Source organism: Pseudorasbora parva, chromosome 14 (genome assembly GCF_024679245.1).
Source record: "Pseudorasbora parva isolate DD20220531a chromosome 14, ASM2467924v1, whole genome shotgun sequence".
Classification (NCBI taxonomy): domain Eukaryota; kingdom Metazoa; phylum Chordata; class Actinopteri; order Cypriniformes; family Gobionidae; genus Pseudorasbora; species Pseudorasbora parva.
In genome coordinates, this window is record NC_090185.1 from 10,316,028 (window position 1) to 10,333,752 (window position 17,725).

Sequence of the window (17,725 nt, forward strand, 5' to 3'; positions counted from 1 at the left end):
TGAAGGAAGGCTATGCTCTGATTGATAACAAGAAGGTGGACCCAGACTGACTTTTTTTGTTTTTTGTTCGCATTAATGGTACTGGTCTAAGGTATGTTCTACCTGTTATAGGGTTATTACAGATCACCATGGTTCTGTTTTGTGTGTGAGTGTGGCTAGTAAGATTTCTCATTCCTGCGCATTCTTCTTGTTAATTTTCTATCTGTTGGTGCATATATAGCTAGACTCTTTTTATGTTATCCTTGTTATCGTTAAATGTAAGGGGATTGAAAAATAACGTCAAACGTAAAGCAATTTTTCTTTATTGTAAGGAGCAGAAGGTGAATTGTTTTTTTTGCAAGAAACTCATTGTGAACCTGAGGACACACGTTTTTGGAAACTTCAGTGGGGGGACTCTGCCTATTTCAGTCATGGTTCATCTCATTCAGCGGGTGTTATGATTTTGTTTTTTAGGTTCCAAGGCTTAATTATCGACCATAAGAGTGACACAAATGGTCATTGGTTAATGGTGACTGTGGAGATTGACGGGGTTAAATTCATTTTAATTTGTGTGTACGGTTATAATTGTAAAGCCCTTAACAAATTATTTTATGCTGACCTTTGTGTGAAGATTAACCAATGGAAGTTGACATATTTAACAGATGAAGTTATTTTAGGAGGTGATATTAATTTGGTCCCTGATAACGCAGTTGACCGTCTTCCCTCCAGAGGGCTCCAACACACCTTTGATGACATTTTCAATAGTTTGGTTTCAAATATAAATTTGATTGATTGTTGGAGATGTAAGAATCCTGGAGTTAGAAAATACACATGGTTCAACGCATCTAATAATGGGCAGTGCTCCAGGCTGGACTACTGGCTTATTCCATTTAACTTGATTGATAATATCTCTAAATGTGAAATCTCGTCAGCTCCCCTGACTGACTGATTATTGCTCAGTGACTTTAATCCTTACCATAATTAAAAACAAACAACCTCAAAATACAGTTTGGAAATTTAATAGAAATCTTTTAGTTAGTAAAGAGTTCTGTGATGAAGATAAAAATCTCCTTGATGAAGTGTTATCTTTAGATTTTTCTCCATTGAATAAATGGGAGTGGTTTAAGTTTAAAGTGAAGGAAGTAGCAGTTAAATAGGGGAAACACTCTTCTCTTCAAAAGTGGGTCAAACAAAACAAAATTGTTACTAACATTAATAGGCTATCCTCTAAAGCCAGGTTGTCTAGGGTGGAGAAAGCCCAATTAGAAAATTTAAAACTTCAATTAGATACTTTATTCCTAGATAAAGCTTGTGGTGCTTTTATTCGATCAAGGGCTCGATGGATAGAGGAGGGTGAAAAAAATTCTTCCTACTTTTTTAATCTTGAGAAACAAAGGCAAACAAAAAAGAAAATTTCTAAATTAAGCATCAATAGTATGGTTACTGAAGATTTAAGTGTGATTAATAAGGAAGTTAGAGACTTTTATAATAATCTATATTGTTCCAAATACTCAGAGGTAAGCTGCAAATCCTTTTTTCAAGCAAATCAAGGTTGGATTGATTCAATTAAGGATGACTTTAAGAATACTATGAAGGATGATTTAATAATTGAGGAGTTAGATAAAGCTATCAATCAAATGGCCGAGGGCAAATCACCGGGATGAGATGGCTTAACGGTTGATTTTTATGTTTTTTTTTTTGGAAGGATATTCGTCAGCTTTTATTCGAAGCCCTTAGTGAAAGTATTTTAAATCAAAATCTCTCTCCCTCTATGAAGCGTGGTCTCATTACATTGATCCCAAAGACCGACAAAGATCTACTTTCTATCGATAATTGGAGACCGATAACCCTGTTAGGTACAGATTACAAATTACTAGCTCGTGTTTATGCCAATCGCTTTGATAGCGGCTTGCCTAAGGTTATTTGTGAATGTCAGTCTGCTTTTATAAAGGGAAGGAATATACATTTTCATTCAACACTGATTCTTGATATGTTGGACTACAGTCATGTTATAGAAAATGAGAGTTTAATATTATTCCTTGATTTTTATAAGGCTTTCGACTCGTTGGAGCATGGTTTTATTATTGAAACAATTAAAAGTTTGGGATTTGGTGATAAATTTTGCAATATAATCAAAATGTTATATTCAGACATATCTAGTTCGGTGTCTTTGGGTTCTGAAATTACTCCTAGCTTTAAAATGTCTAGAGGAATTCGTCAGGGATGTCCCATCTCTCCAAAATTATTTATTCTAACTAATCAGATGCTCACTTTGGCTATTGTCAATCATTTTAATTTGCAAGGCATTAAGATCTTTGGAAAGAAATTTAAGATTAGCCAATTTGCAGACGATACTGCAATTTTTTTTAAATATAAAGATATTGCCCTAAAATTAATTAAAACCTTTTCAGAGGCCTCTGGTTTGTCTCTCAATATTAAAAAATGTGTTCTGTTGCCTATTCACTCTTGTTTTGAGAATTCTATTGCCTCAATAAATGTTCAGACTGAGGTCAAATATTTGGGTTTAACTATATCTAAGGATGTTCATAAAATTGAGGAGGTCAACTTTGAAAAATGTGTCGCTGATATGAAAAAAAATCGCTAAGTCACTGGCTGATCAGAGATCTCACAATGTTTGGAAGAATTATCTTATCTAAAGCTGAAGGTGTGTCTAAGTTAATATATCCATGTCACTCTTTGTTTATTTCAAATTGTAATATTAGGAAGGCAAACTCAATCTTATTTCAATTTTTATGGAGATATAAAACGCACTATTTAAAAAGAGCCCAGCAAGTTAAAGATTATAAAAATGGCGGTTTAAAAGCCTTGGATTTTGAAGCCTTGATAGGATCATTCAGAATTAACTGGCTAAGAACCTTTTTTGCTTCATCCAATTCTATGTGGTTTCACATACCTAGGGCTATTTTTGGAACGCTTGGTGGTCTAGATTTTTTATTAAGATGTGATTTTGATATTAATAAGATTCCACTTGCATTGTCTAAATTTCATAGTCAAATACTATTGTTTTGGAAAATGATATTCACACACAACTTTACTCCACACAGTTCGGTGCTATGGAATAATAGAACAATACTTGTAAACATAAAGTCAATATTCAAAATTGATTGGTTTGACAAAGCAATTGTCTTTGTGACGGATTTGATGGATTGTGAGGGGTTTTTTCTAACTCATAACAGTGTTGTGGAACGATTTAATATAAGTTGTACTCATAGAGAGTATCAAAGAATTTGTAAAGCTATTCCTTTAGCCTTGATCCATTTAATTCAAAATACGTTGACTTACTCAAATGTCTCTCTTGTATTGCCGAATTTATTAATTGGACGTTATAAACTACTGGATAAAAATTTTAATAATAAGGCTGCTGTGGATGCTTTTAAATCCAAATTGTTTCATGATTATAATAAAAGCGGTGTCTCTATAGACCTCTCTGAACTGTTGGGAAAGGCATTTTCTAAGTATGTTAAATGGCCAATTCCACCTAAGGTCAAAGAAACACATTTTAAAATTTGTCACAAGATTTATCCAGTTTCCCATTTTCTTCATAAGCGATTCAAATTTGACAAGGCGGGTTGTGCTTTTTGTGATTTTTCTGATGAATCTCTAGAACATTTATTTTTTACCTGTTCCATTTCAAGCCGGTTCTGGAGTGATGTTAGAGACTGGCTAACCTTAAAAATGTCAAACATCCCTGTTTTTAACATTAACCATATTCTGTTCTATGTTGATGGTTTAAATAACTCAACATCAGACACTGTGAATATTGTTTTCCTACTTGCTAAATATCATATTCATTGTTGCAAGTGGAGAAATTGTCACCCATGCTTTGAACATTTTATGAATGAATTTAAGCTATTTTACTCCTCACTGAAATTACTGAAGAACTGTCGTGCTCTGAAAATATCTTTGGACATGTCCAAATTTCTTGTGCTTTAAATTACCTATTTTTTATTTTATTTTTCTTTATTTGTATTTTATTGTGGATCCCCTGTCTTTTTCTTTTACTGTTTTTTGAGTTTATACTATGCTGTTACCTCTACGAGTTGTTGTATGCTATGTTAAAGTTTCAATTAAAAGAAATTATAATAATAAAAAAAAATACTCAAACTGCTCGCGCAAAAATAATGATTAATAACATGCTCACTCCATCAGGACACGTTTAGCATTTTCCCTTGAATGTTTCGGCTACTGGTATTTTAAGTTCTTTACAGATCGTGTTGCATTGTACCTTGAGGATTAAAATTACAGAGACAATTACTTGACTCATTTTTCCTTCCACTCAACAGCAAATATGACCAGAATATATTATTTTTTAACTGTTTTGCATGCATGTACAGACAAAAAAGGGATAATTTAGGCATCACATTTATGAAAAGATGATTTATTCATCTATAATTAGCCTACTTAATACTATTTATCAGTAATACAACTACACAGGTTAGAACATCATCTAACGTTATATACAATATTGATCATACATGCCACTTAAGATCCGGTTAAAAAAAACGGATCACCGGTTCTTTTACGTCTTTACGTAATGACGTCATTTCTATCATCCCGGAGGATGAAAATACATTCAAACACATCCATATAAAGTATTTGTAATCAAAACTTAGTATAGTAATAATTATAATTGACATCATCATCATCTTGGAAACATTTTTTCATTTATGTTTTGCAACAGCACTAAATACAGTTCACCAAATCGAACTGAATCGATTTACAACATCTAGTTCAAGATATTAGTTTTATTTCTAGTTTGAGAGACTGTCACTGTCGTGCAAACACTGATGTTTTACACAGATTAAATAAACGTACATTGAATAATAGGCCTACTTACACAAATCCTCAGTGTTCACCCGTGCTCATGTATTATCAGCATCAGCTGTCCCAGTCCGAGAGAAACAGTTCGGTTACGACGCTCTCACGCATGCTCAGTATCTCAGCTCACCGGTTCTCAGAATCGAACATGTCCGAAAGATCGAACGTGTCCGATAGAAACGGTTCTCGATTCTGTACCGGTGATCCGTTGCAACCGGTCGATCTGACTCGAGAACCGCTGTATCAGTGTGTGTGTGTGTGTGTGTGTGTGTGTGCTGAGCACAGGGTGCTGAGCTGCGAACTCCTGCAAGCTGAATAGTCTATATCAAACTGTTTTGATTACATGTATTTTAAAATCTGTATCGACTTAGAAATTAAATAAGATAAAAGCTGTTCCTAAAAATATCATGCATTATTGATAAAACAAATACATGTTTAATTTGACCGTTTTACAATCTATTGTTTCCAAAACTTTAAAATAATACAGTGATGAGACAGCTTTGTTATGATGTTTCCAAACGTGATTAGTTTTAAATACACTTAACCTGCATTTCGTTCCTCAAATAACACGTATGCGCAGCTCATCGGCTCATCGGTTCTCAGTATCGAACGTGTCCGACAGAAACGGTTTTTGATTCTGTACTGCTGATCCGACGATCCGACAACCGGTACGTTCGGTTACACGCGCATGCTCAGTATCAGCTGCTCGTGAGTTCATCAGATCTCTCAGCAAAACATGTCTCACTTCAGCTAACGATTGGAGTTACAGCATCTACTTCAAGATATTTGTTTTATTTCTAGTTTGAGAGACTGTCACTGATGGCAGAAAGTTAATATCTACAGTATTTGTGGGATCAGCCCTGATTTGAGACGCGAACCGTTTAGAACGATTCAGTTCGATTTGGTGAACTGGTTCGACCGGTTCACTATAAAGATCCGGTTAAAAAGAACGATTCGTTCGCGAACCGGACATCACTACCTCGTGCTACAGGCTGCAGCGAGCAAGCCCGGAGGTTACTTTTCAGATCTAGAAATTACCACGCCAAACTATTTTTTTGTCGGTGTATTAACTTGCACGGATTAATTGTTCACCCGAAGGCCTGTCATATGTGTTAACAAAGTAAATACGATCGATTTTGATTCCATGAGTACTTTATACATGTCATATAAATAAATGTCTTAACAAGCAGGAGCAATACACATAGTTTGAGAAACATTCCGAAAATAATGTATCCAGTTTCTTCAGACAATATGTGGGGTATTTCGATCGATAGCTATAGTGAAAGCGAAAGTAGCTATACAGCACGCTGTCAAAAACAACAACAAAAACACAAAACAGCTTGTGAAATGTGACGTTCGACATCGAAGCTCTGTAACGACTGTAAACCAAACACACGGAAAACAAACGATTGTGTAAATTTGTGCCTTGGCTGCTTCTCGCTCATAAAAAGGGCCGCGCCTTAAAGATGGTGGCAGACCTGCAAACTCCATAGACAGTAAAAGAAATGGACGGAGCGATCCCATTGCCTTCTACGGCGTTAAGTGATGTCAGTATAGGAGCACTCACTTCCTGATGGCTGAGCGAACTGCGCAGGCTCAGACTGAGCTTGACGAAGTAGATGTGACGTGAGCCTCCTGTCTGACAGCTGTAGGTCTTCTAGTAGATGTGGAAAGTGAAAGCTGAATCACGTTGTTTAAATATTTTCTCCCGTTGCTTTTGGCTGACTATGGGCTTCTACCCATTCTTCTCCCTTGACTTTATCAGACTTTATGTCTCCACGTCCCCCCCGACTGTCTCATAGACAGTAAAAGATTGCCTGCGAGCGTCTCCTCAGGTCTATACGGTAATTTCTCAACTGTGCGACAGAGTCGCGTTGGTTATGACGCAATCGTTAGCCTATTTTTACAAAAACAGCTTCTGCGGGGCGATAGTGTAAGATACAAGGTAATGGAGCCTTTTATACATTGTCGTGTTTCTTTAGAAATAAACAATGGACAAATGGAGTCTTTAAACGTCTCAGATGTAAAGTTATTCACTGTCAAAGTGACTCAAAAATGAATGGGAGTCAATGGGATGCTAACAGCAGGTGATGGCTTGGTTAGCAATGGCAGCCCCTAGGGGTGGAACGCTTTCCGAGCGCTAGATTACCCCCTTGGCAAACTCCTAAAAAAAAAGTAAAAAAGGTGACAGTTTCCGGGGGTGGGGGGTGAAGATGTGTTCACTATTGCCCACGTAATCTACGCCCACAAGAGGTGTTGTCACTACTCGATCCCAAGGGGGTAATCTAGCGCTCGGAAAGCGTTCCACCCCTAGGGGCTGCCATTGCTAACCAAGCCATCACCTGCTGTTAGCATCCCATTGACTCCCATTCATTTTTGAGTCACTTTGACAGTGAATAACTTTACATCTGAGACGTTTAAAGACTCCATTTGTCCATTGTTTATTTCTAAAGAAACACGACAATGTATAAAAGGCTCCATTACCTTGTATCTTACACTATCGCCCCGCAGAAGCTGTTTTTGTAAAAATAGGCTAACAATTGCGTCATAACCAACGCGACCCTGTCGCACAGTTGAGAAATTACCGTATAGACCTGAGGAGACGCTCACAGGCAATCTTTTACTGTCTATGAGACAGTCGGGGGGACGTGGAGACATAAAGTCTGATAAAGTCAAGGGGGAAGAATGGGGAGAAGCCCATAGTGAGCCAAAAGCAACGGGACAAAACATTTAAACAAAGTGATTCAGATTTCACTTTCCACAACTACTAGAAGACTCACAGCTGTCAGACAGGAGGCTCACGTCACATCTACGTCCTCAAGCTCAGTCTGAGCCTGCGCAGTTCGCTCAGCCATCATGAAGTGAGTGCCCCTAGATGAGATTTTTTTTTTTTTTTTTTGCATATGAACAATAACAAAACAGGCCAACATAATTTTAAATAGATTTCACAGACTGAGTAGAGACAAATTGTAATGCATAAAGTTACAACAACACAAAATGAGAACATAAACAAATAAAAAAAATAAAAAATAAAAAAAAAACAGTAGGGGATTAATTCAAAATGGCAATAAAGTCATAATGATTAAACAAATCAAGTAATTTTCTGGCTTTACATGTTCTTATAATTTTTAAGGCATCAATATATAGGATTAGCTCTTTTCTAAATATATTGAACTGGGGTGCAGTTTTCAAAATTTTGCATGTGTGAATAAAAAATTTTACTATAAGAAATAGACAGTTAATAACATATAATAATATATGTATAATAATATATGTTGGAAAATGTAGTCTCTCCTAATACGACCAGGATAGTTTTCCTGCAAAAGACAGTTTCTTATAATCTTATTAGTACACTTCTTATCAACAAATTTGATTTGGTCTAAATTAAGTTCAACTATTCTCGGAATAAGTGTAGAATATGTTAAAAATCCTTTTAACATAATAACCAATGGTAAAGGGATACTTTTGATGACCTTTGTATAATATCTCTTTTCTCAATTAAAGTTAAATTTGATACAGAAATCATTATAATTCCAAAAACTACCATTTGTGTCCATCATGTGAAGCACTGACCAAATACCTTTTTGCCACCACTCCTCCATAAACAAAGATTTTCTCTGGGACAATATACAGCGGTTATTCCATAAGGATACATTGTGTGGACTGAAATTATGTTTAAACAACATCTTCCAATACAGGAGGACTTGTTTATGAAAAACAGATAGTTTCAGCGGAATCTTAGAAAGCTCAAAGTCGCACTGTAAAAAAAATGTAATACCTCCACATTTTTTAAAGAGACTGGACGGAATTGCAAACCAAAATGAATGCTCATTTTTGATAAAAGATTGAAGCCATTTAAGTTTAAGAACCCCGTTCATGATATCAAAATCAATAGCCTTTAAACCACAATCCTCGTATTCCTTAATTATATCATTTTTTCGAATATAGTGATACTTCTTTCTCCAGATGAAATCAAAATTCAATTTATTAATTGCTTTTATTTTCTTAGTAGAAATCGGCAATGAAGATCCTGGATAATTTAACCTTGAAAGACTTTCTATTTTTGTTAATAATATTCTACCGAATATTGTGATGTCCCTCTGTAACCAACAGTTTAGAGTAGATTTACATTTTTCAATATTTCTATCAATATTTAATAATTCTAATCTGTTTTCATCTTTAGAAATTATAATTCCTAAATACTTCACCTCCTTTTTAATAGGAATATTATACAATGAGAGCAAGGGTGAGTCATGAATAGCCAGCCATCAGTTCACATTTTGATGTATTTAACTGTAATCCTGATGCATTAGCAAAATATTTTACCAAGTTAAGTGCTAGGGGGATCTGCAATTGTTTTTTTTAGAAAAAGAGTTGTGTCATCAGCAAGTTGACTTATGATAAATTTGTGATCCAAAAAGTTAATACCTGAAATATTTTCATTTTTTAAAAGAATGGCTAATAATTCTGCAACCATAATAAACAACAGAGGTGAACTACCACAACCCTGCCTTATACCTCTGTTCACTTGAAATCTTGAGCATGTTCCTTTAGGAAGAGCTATGGAACTATTTATGACATTATACAGCATTTTAATTATATTAATAAATTTAGGTCCAAAGCCAAAATGAAAAAGAGCCTGAAAAAGAAAAGGGTATTCGACCATATCAAAGGCTTTAAAAAAGTCCAAAAATAAAATAAACCCTCTTTAATTAGATTATTATATTCTAAGATGTCAAGCACCAAACGAATATTATTATGTATTGATCTGCCCTTAAGGAACCCAGATTGAGTCTCACTAATTATTTGTGGAAGTCCTACCTTTAGTCTAGCAGCTATCGCCCCAGTAAATATTTTATAATCAATATTGAGAAGTGTAATAGGCCGTAGATTTTCTAAAATTCTTTTATCCTTTTCAGGTTTTGGAATTAATATAATAAGACCCTGCTTCATTGTAGGCAGTAAATTATTATTTATAATACAATCTTGTAGTGCTTCTAAAAGTAAATGTTTTAAATCTTCCCAAAAGAACTTATAGAAGTCTGTCGTCAGACCATCTGGTCCAGGAGATTTGCCCGCTTTCATTCTTTTTAAAGCTAGATCTTATTCTTGGATTATCAAGTCCGAATCACATAAATCTTTAAATGAGTTCTCAATTGTAGGAATATGACCCTTCACTTTTTTTTTTTTTTTTAATATTTTATTTACAGCTTTTCACATTTTTACAGAACAACCCCCCACCCCATGCCAGCAAATGAGTAACAAATAATTCAAACAAATAAACGATGATAAAAAAAAAATAAAAATAAATAAAATAAAAAACATGATAAATGCCTATACATACATGTATAAGTACACATACCCACATTAACATACAATATCCATACATATGTACAGATACACATTATAAACATCTAATTACACATACATTAAAGTCAAATACTTCAATAAAAATGCCAACACCAATGATTGCCCAGTTTTAGAGGAAAATTAGGTGTTGCACCCTGCAAGACAGTATATAATCTGCAGTACCACACCCATTAGAGCATCCAAAATGTCAAATTCAATCATCCCTTTCCAGAAATTCCATAAAGGGGTTCCAAATCTGTAAGAATTTCTTCGGTTTACCAGCAATTTCATATCTGATCTTTTCCATATGTAGCACATTGCTAAACTCTGCTAGCCACATCTCAAATTTAGGTACAAATTCTTTGTTCCACATCAACAGAATTGCCTTCTTCGCTATTGTCATTCCATATTGTATCGTCTGGATTTGATTAAAGCTAAAGGTCTCTAAAGAAGGGGCCCAGCCTAATATTGCAACAAGGGGATCATGGGGAAAATCATTCTTAAGTAACTTTGAGTAAAAACAAAAGACCTCAGACCAGAATTTACATATTTTTGGGCAGAACCAGAATAAGTGAGCTAATGTCCCCTCATTGGACTTGCATTTGATACACAAAGGTGAGACAGAGGGATATATAGAATGTAACTTTGTACGGGAGTAGTGCAATCTATGCACAGCTTTATATTGTATCAGTTGAAAATTAGAACTGATGGAGCAAGACTTAATACTGCGGAGGGCCTCTGCCCAGGAGTCTTCTGAAATATCTATACCCAAGTCTTTTTCCCATGACATCTTTAAATGTTGTGTAGGAGGAACTCTGGAGTCATTTAGGCATTCAACAAATTTAGAAACAAGACCCTTCATGTTAAGTTCAGAAGTCATACAATAATAAAGATGTTCAGGGGGTTTATAGGATTCAAAGTTAGGTATATTACTTTTAACATAGCTTCGTACTTGTAAATACCTGAAAAAATGAGAAGGGGGTAGTCCAAACTTTTGTCTAAGCTGGGCGAAAGAAGCAAATACATTGTTAATGTATAAATCACTTATGGATACAATTCCTTTTTCTTTCCAAGATAAAAAAGTTTTATCTGTCTGTGATGGAGGAAATGCGTGGTTATAGGCTATAGGAGTAAGAGAACACGTTTGAGGAAGTTTGAAGATCTTTCTAATCTGATACCAAATCTTAAGAGAATTAACAATAATGGGGTTACATTTCTTAAATGTTCTAATAGGCTTATTTCCTGCAAAAAGTAAAGCGGGAAGGGAGGAATTTTGAATATCCCGCTCAATAACGAGCCATGCAGGAATGGTGGTATTCAATACCTCGGGATATGCACTACGCCAGTACATTAAGGCCCTTAGGTTGGCTGCCCAATAGTAGTGCTGAAAACAGGGAAGGCCAAGACCTCCTACATCTTTCGATTTACAGATATGTGCTTTAGATATCCGATGGGCTTTATACCCCCAAATAAATGGCATGATCACTGAATCAAGTGTCTTAAAAAATGACTGGGCTAGGGAGATTGGAACATTTTGAAACAAATAGAGAAACCTGGGTAAGGTGACCATTTTGATTGCGTTGACTCGACCAATCATTGTTAAAGGAAGTACTCGCCAGGTCTCTACATCACTCTTCAGTTTGTCTATCATAACTTTGTGATTTGTTTCATATACATTTTTGAAATGTCTTGGGACAGTGATACCAAGATATTTTAATTTGCTTACAGTTCTAAAAGGGAGATTATTAACAAAATCTGGATCCATAGTGTCGTATAATGGCATGAACTCACTTTTCTGCCAGTTAACAGTGTATCCAGAGAGGGTACCAAATTCCCTGATTAGGTCAAACAAGAAAGGCAGCGATCTCTCTGGCTCTGAAAGAAAAAGAAGAACATCATCCGCATATAGCGAAATCTGGTGTTTTACACCCCCCATCATGACAGGGGATATATGCGGATGATTTCTTATACTTATTGCTAAAGGTTCCATCGCGATAGCGAAAAGTAAAGGGCTCAATGGGCAGCCCTGGCGGGTACCACGATGGAGGAGGAAAGGGAGTGATCTGTTATTATTTGTAAGAACAGAGGCAGAGGGGCAAAGGTACAACATCTCAACCCACGAAGAAAATTTTTGTCCCAGACCAAATTCCTCAATGGTGCTTAATATGTAGGACCATTCTACACTGTCAAATGCTTTATAAGCATCCAGCGCTAGAATGGCTATTTTATCATGTTTTCCTTTACCCCGATACACAATATTCATGAGCCTACGTACATTATGAAAAGAAAATCTACCGGGGATAAAACCTGTTTGGTCTTCATGTATTATTGAGCTAATACATTTACTTAACCTATTTGCCAAGATTTTAGTAAATATTTTAAGATCATTACCGAGAAGAGAAATGGGTCTATAAGAGGAAGGGTCCGTACTATCTTTATCTTTTTTTAGGATCAGTGCAATATTTGCAGAGTAAAGTGTTTCTGGTAATTTCTTGTTTTCAATAGAATTTTTAAACATCCTTAATATTAAGGGGCCAATTTGATTAGAAAAAGCTTTATAAAATTCTATGGAGAAACCATCTGGGCCAGCTGCCTTACCATTGGGAAAACTTCTAATAGCTGTAAGAACTTCTTCCAACGTAATATCTGAGTTTAAGTTTTCCCTCGCATCTTCACTGATTTTAGGAAGTCCGAGGGAACGAAGGAATTTTGTAATATCCAATGAGTCTACACTACTTTGAGAGGAATACAATTCCTGATAGAATTCCCGGAATACATTATTTATTTCTATTGGTTTATTGGTCAAGGCCCCGGATTTTAACTTAATGGTTTTTATGGTTCTACTAGCTTGTATGCCCCTCAGCTGACGAGCTAACAAGCGATTGGGTTTGTCACCTAACTCAAATTGTTTCTGTTTTATCTTTAATAACAGGGAGCTAATTTGGTCAGATAATAGTGTATTATATTCATATTTGAGCTTCATAATACTCGACAAAATTAAATTGGACGATGTGAGTTTGAACTGATGCTCAAGCACTGGCAACTCCGACTCTATTTCTGAAAGCCTTTTGCCCCTCTGTTTTTTCTGTTCTGCTTGGAAAGCTATAATCTGGCCTCTAATGACAGCTTTAAGAGCTTCCCATAAAGTTGAATCAGACACGTCCCCCTTATCATTCAGAGTAAGAAATTCAGCAATACGGGTGGCAAAAGTTTCTTTAAAACGGTCCTCATTTAACAAAGTGGGATTGAAACGCCAAGAATAGGGGGGGGTTTCCATTCCAAAGTCTACTGCAATAGAAACCGGGGAGTGATCAGATATTAAAATATTGTGATATTTAGAGGCTAAGATCTTGGGGGTTAATTTGGAATCAGTTAAAAAATAGTCAATCCTTGTATACGAGTTATGAACATTAGAGAAAAAAGAATAGTCTTTGTCAATAGGGTGATGAAGTCTCCAAATATCAAGTATATTCAGTGAATGAATGAGATTATTAAGAACAGTAGCCGAGTTAGATGGTTTGGGAGGGCTGGGGGAGTGCCTATCCATAAAAGGGTCCAGGATGCAATTAAAGTCCCCTCCAATAATAAGATGAGTGGAGTCAACATTAGGTATGATATTAAAAACAGATCGGAAAAAATGTGGGTCATCAAAATTAGGAGCGTACACGTTCACAAATGTAACATGTTTCTCTGAAATAGTGCCAGTCACCATAAGATAACGACCATTGATATCCTGTTTAGTGGACAAATGTTGAAAGGGAATATTTTTGCGTATTAATATAGATACTCCACGGGCCTTTGAAGAGAAAGTAGAGTGGTACATTTGGCCTATCCACCTACATCTAAGTCTGTGAGCGCAGGAATGCTTAATATGAGTCTCTTGTAGAAATAATATATCTGCGTGCAGACTATTCAAATGCGCGAAGACTTTAGATCTTTTAACAATATCATTTAAACCCCGCACATTCCAGCTCAGAATATTCAAATGCTTCTTAAGGGAGGTCATCAGAGTGCAGCTTGAGGTAAAACATAGGGTAAAATAAGTGACAATTAAGTACAAGGATAGGCATTGTTAGATGTACAAAACAGAAAGAAAAACAAATAAACATTAGCAATATAGAAAAGAGCTGACATACTTTTAACCCAATAAACTCGCTTCTCGAACCCCAGCGAAAATCTAAATACCCCATTTAAACGTGGGACAGCTGAACGGAACACAAAGATGAAGCGAAAAAAAAAAAAAAAAAAAAATCGACCGGCGAACCTAACTGTTCTTCTTCTTTTTCAAAGAAAAAAAAACACACACAGCTCCGCCTCCACTCGTAATGGTCAGGAAAAAATTCGCGTATAATGAAAATTCTATGTACGTTACACATAAACACAAAAGCATATACATATGGGCAATCTTCGACTTTGTTAAGTCCTTAGTGACAAAGTATAGGCCGACTGATCCTTCAAGTCACGCTCATCGAGTCAATGGATTGGTCACCAAAGCTTGGAATAGTGTCTTACCATGATGTACCACAGTATACTTCACGTTCCATCGCTACGAGAGACTGTCAATGTATGATTCGGCCTCCTGCGGGGACGAGAATATTTTCTTCGTCTTCTCATGGGTGAAGATGAGACGGGCCGGATACAGCAGACCATATTTTATTCCTTTAGCTCTTAGTTTCTCCCGTGCTCCGTCAAACTGCTTGCGTTGGGAGGACACCTCTGCTGGAAAGTCTGGAAAGATACTGATACGGCCCCCCTCAAAAAAGAGCGGGCTTTGGTTACGAGCAAGCCACAGTATTTCAGTCTTAACAGCATCATGATGAATCCTGGCAATCATAACTCGCGGCCTGTTGTTCATGACGGGGCCGATGCGGTGAGCTCGGTCAACCTTTACACCACCCGGAAAGTTAGCTTCGCCCAGTAGCGAAGGAAACAGGCCAGAAACAAACTGTGTCGGGTTGCCCTTCTCGACGTTCTCAGGGAGACCTGCGATCTTGATATTTTGCCTGCGGGATCTGGCCTCTAAATCCGTTACTTTAGACTTCAGAGATGTATTCTCCTGTGATAAATTGGCGCAAAGATGCTCCAAATGAGAGACGCGGCGCTCATAATCTGTGCTAGCCTCCTCCAGGTCAACGATACGGGATGTATTGGCCGCTAGCGTTGACTTCACTCCTGACAGGGAAGCCTCCAAGTCATTAAATCTGGCGTTCATGGAACAGTCCATCTTTTTAATGGCTGAAAGAATAGCCTTAGGTGAAGGCTCGTCTTCACCCTCCAAAGGTTGAGAGACATCGGTGTCTGTGATCACATTAACGGAGTTAACTTGACCGCAAGTGTTTGCATCGGCTAACTTCGGACTTGCTGGATTGCCTTCCATAGTGTCTGCAGCCGGGGACGGAGCCTTTTTGACAGTCTTTTTGGATTTATTCATCCTCTGTGTGTTAATTATGCTAAATTATCAAATTTAGCAGGAAAAACGAAGTTTTAGATTATTTATTTCCTCAAGTGTGACGGAGCTGAGTGAAAACGCGTCCTACTCCATGTGTTGCTCTCTAGCGCCCCCCTTCACTTTTTTAAAGAACTTATTAGCATTATCATTGGAATAAGATGATGTATATAAATTTGAATAAAATTGAAACACCTCATTTACGATAGTATTATTATCATAACATTCTTTCTGATTAATTAATAAACTGCTTATAACTTGCTTTTCTTGACGTCTTTTTTCAAGATTACAAAAATATGAGCTATTTTTCTCCCCCTCTTCCATCCATTTTGCCCTTCACCTCACATATGCACCCTTTGCCTTTCTTATAAACAGTTCATCCAGTAAAGAATGTAAACTAATAAGTTTGTCCTTATCTTCATCTGATAAAATAGATTTAGAGCAGCACTTATTGATCTCCTGAATTAGTTGAACTGCCTTCTCTTGTCTCTTTTTCTTAAGATTAATCCCATAGGTTATTGAATATTCTCTGAGTTTGTATTTTAAAAACTCCCATTTACTACCACTAGACATACATTTCTTACCAATATCTGTTATAATCTTCTTTATATATATTCCATAGTCTTCGTGATTTAATAGATCAGAATTAAATTTCCAGTACCCCTTTGAACTATGAGAGTTTTCCTTTGGTTTTAAAATTAAATCAATAAAACAATGATCAGTTAATGGTGCACTAGAGATGGTACATTTACACACATAATTAGAAACAGCCTCAGTGCACAGCCAGTAATCAATTCTTGATCTAGCGTTTGCATTGGATTTAATCCAAGAAAACTGTGTAATGTTTGGGTTTTGTAGTCTCTAAATATCACTCAATTGATTTGAGAAGCAAAAAATTAGAATTATTTCATTGATTTGTGGGGCATTATATTTAGAGGGATGTCTGTCACCCCACTCATCTTGAGTCAAATTGAAATCTCCACCAATTAAAATAAACTCTGTGGGGTAAGTGACCATCATGACCATCATCATCCGCTTTGTGAAAGATGATTTTACCAGGACATTTCTGAAAACAAACAGCGACTCCAGCAGATCGGTTCGAGCCATGACTAAAAAACATGTCATCACCCCATTGATTGCGCCAGAAAAGAACATCCGAAGCTTCCGAATGTGTTTCTTGAAGAAAAAAAATATTCGATTTTTGGCTTTTGCAAAACAAAAAAATTCCTTTTCTCTTAACAGAGTCTTTCATACCCCTACAGTTTAACGACGCAAATGAAACATTAGTTAATAACGGAAACATAAGAACTTTTCACTGATATTGAACTTTACAAAACGTACTCGGTTACTTTCGTAACCTCGGTTCCCTGAGAGAGAGGGAACGAGTATTGCGTATGGGAAAAACTCCTTTTCTCGAGAATGTGAAGCAAAACTTTATTAATAAAGGTATCTATGTAAAGCGCAGTGAGCTGCACGGCCATAGCCCGGCGCGAGGAGCGCTCTGATTGGCCGGGCCGCGGCAACTGCAGGAACCTATGGTGAGGCGGCTGAGAGGAGCGAACGGGGGCGCTCCAGAGAGACCGCCGAAAAAGGGGGCTAAAAATAGCATACAGGAGGCTATATAAGACCCTGACTCACCATAGGTGTCAGGTTTTAAAATCGACTGAAGCGACACCTGAGAAGCACAAACACGGCACAGAACGCAATACTCGTTCCCTCTCTCTCAGGGAACCGAGGTTACGAAAGTAACCGAGTACGTTCCCTTTCGAGAGAGGTTCCTTGTATTGCGTATGGGAACACAATGTAAAACACCGTGTGTGCTGACTGACCCAAAAACCCCAACTGAATGAGGGAAAGTCAAAAAACCTTAGAGAGACCGACACAGGCGGGCTTCAAAGGAGAATGAAAGAACCGGAAGAGTCGGTTCGTTTGAACACCTGACCGGACATAGTCGGATCTAAGGTAGAGTGTAATGGTGCTATGAACGATTGTGTATAAGCGGAATAAGCAATCGTGTTGCCAGGGCTGCAGATAGCGCCCTAGACGGAAAAAAGCACTGTTTGTAAAGCTGGGACCTCCAAATTGTAGAATCTGATAAAAGTGGGCGGAGAG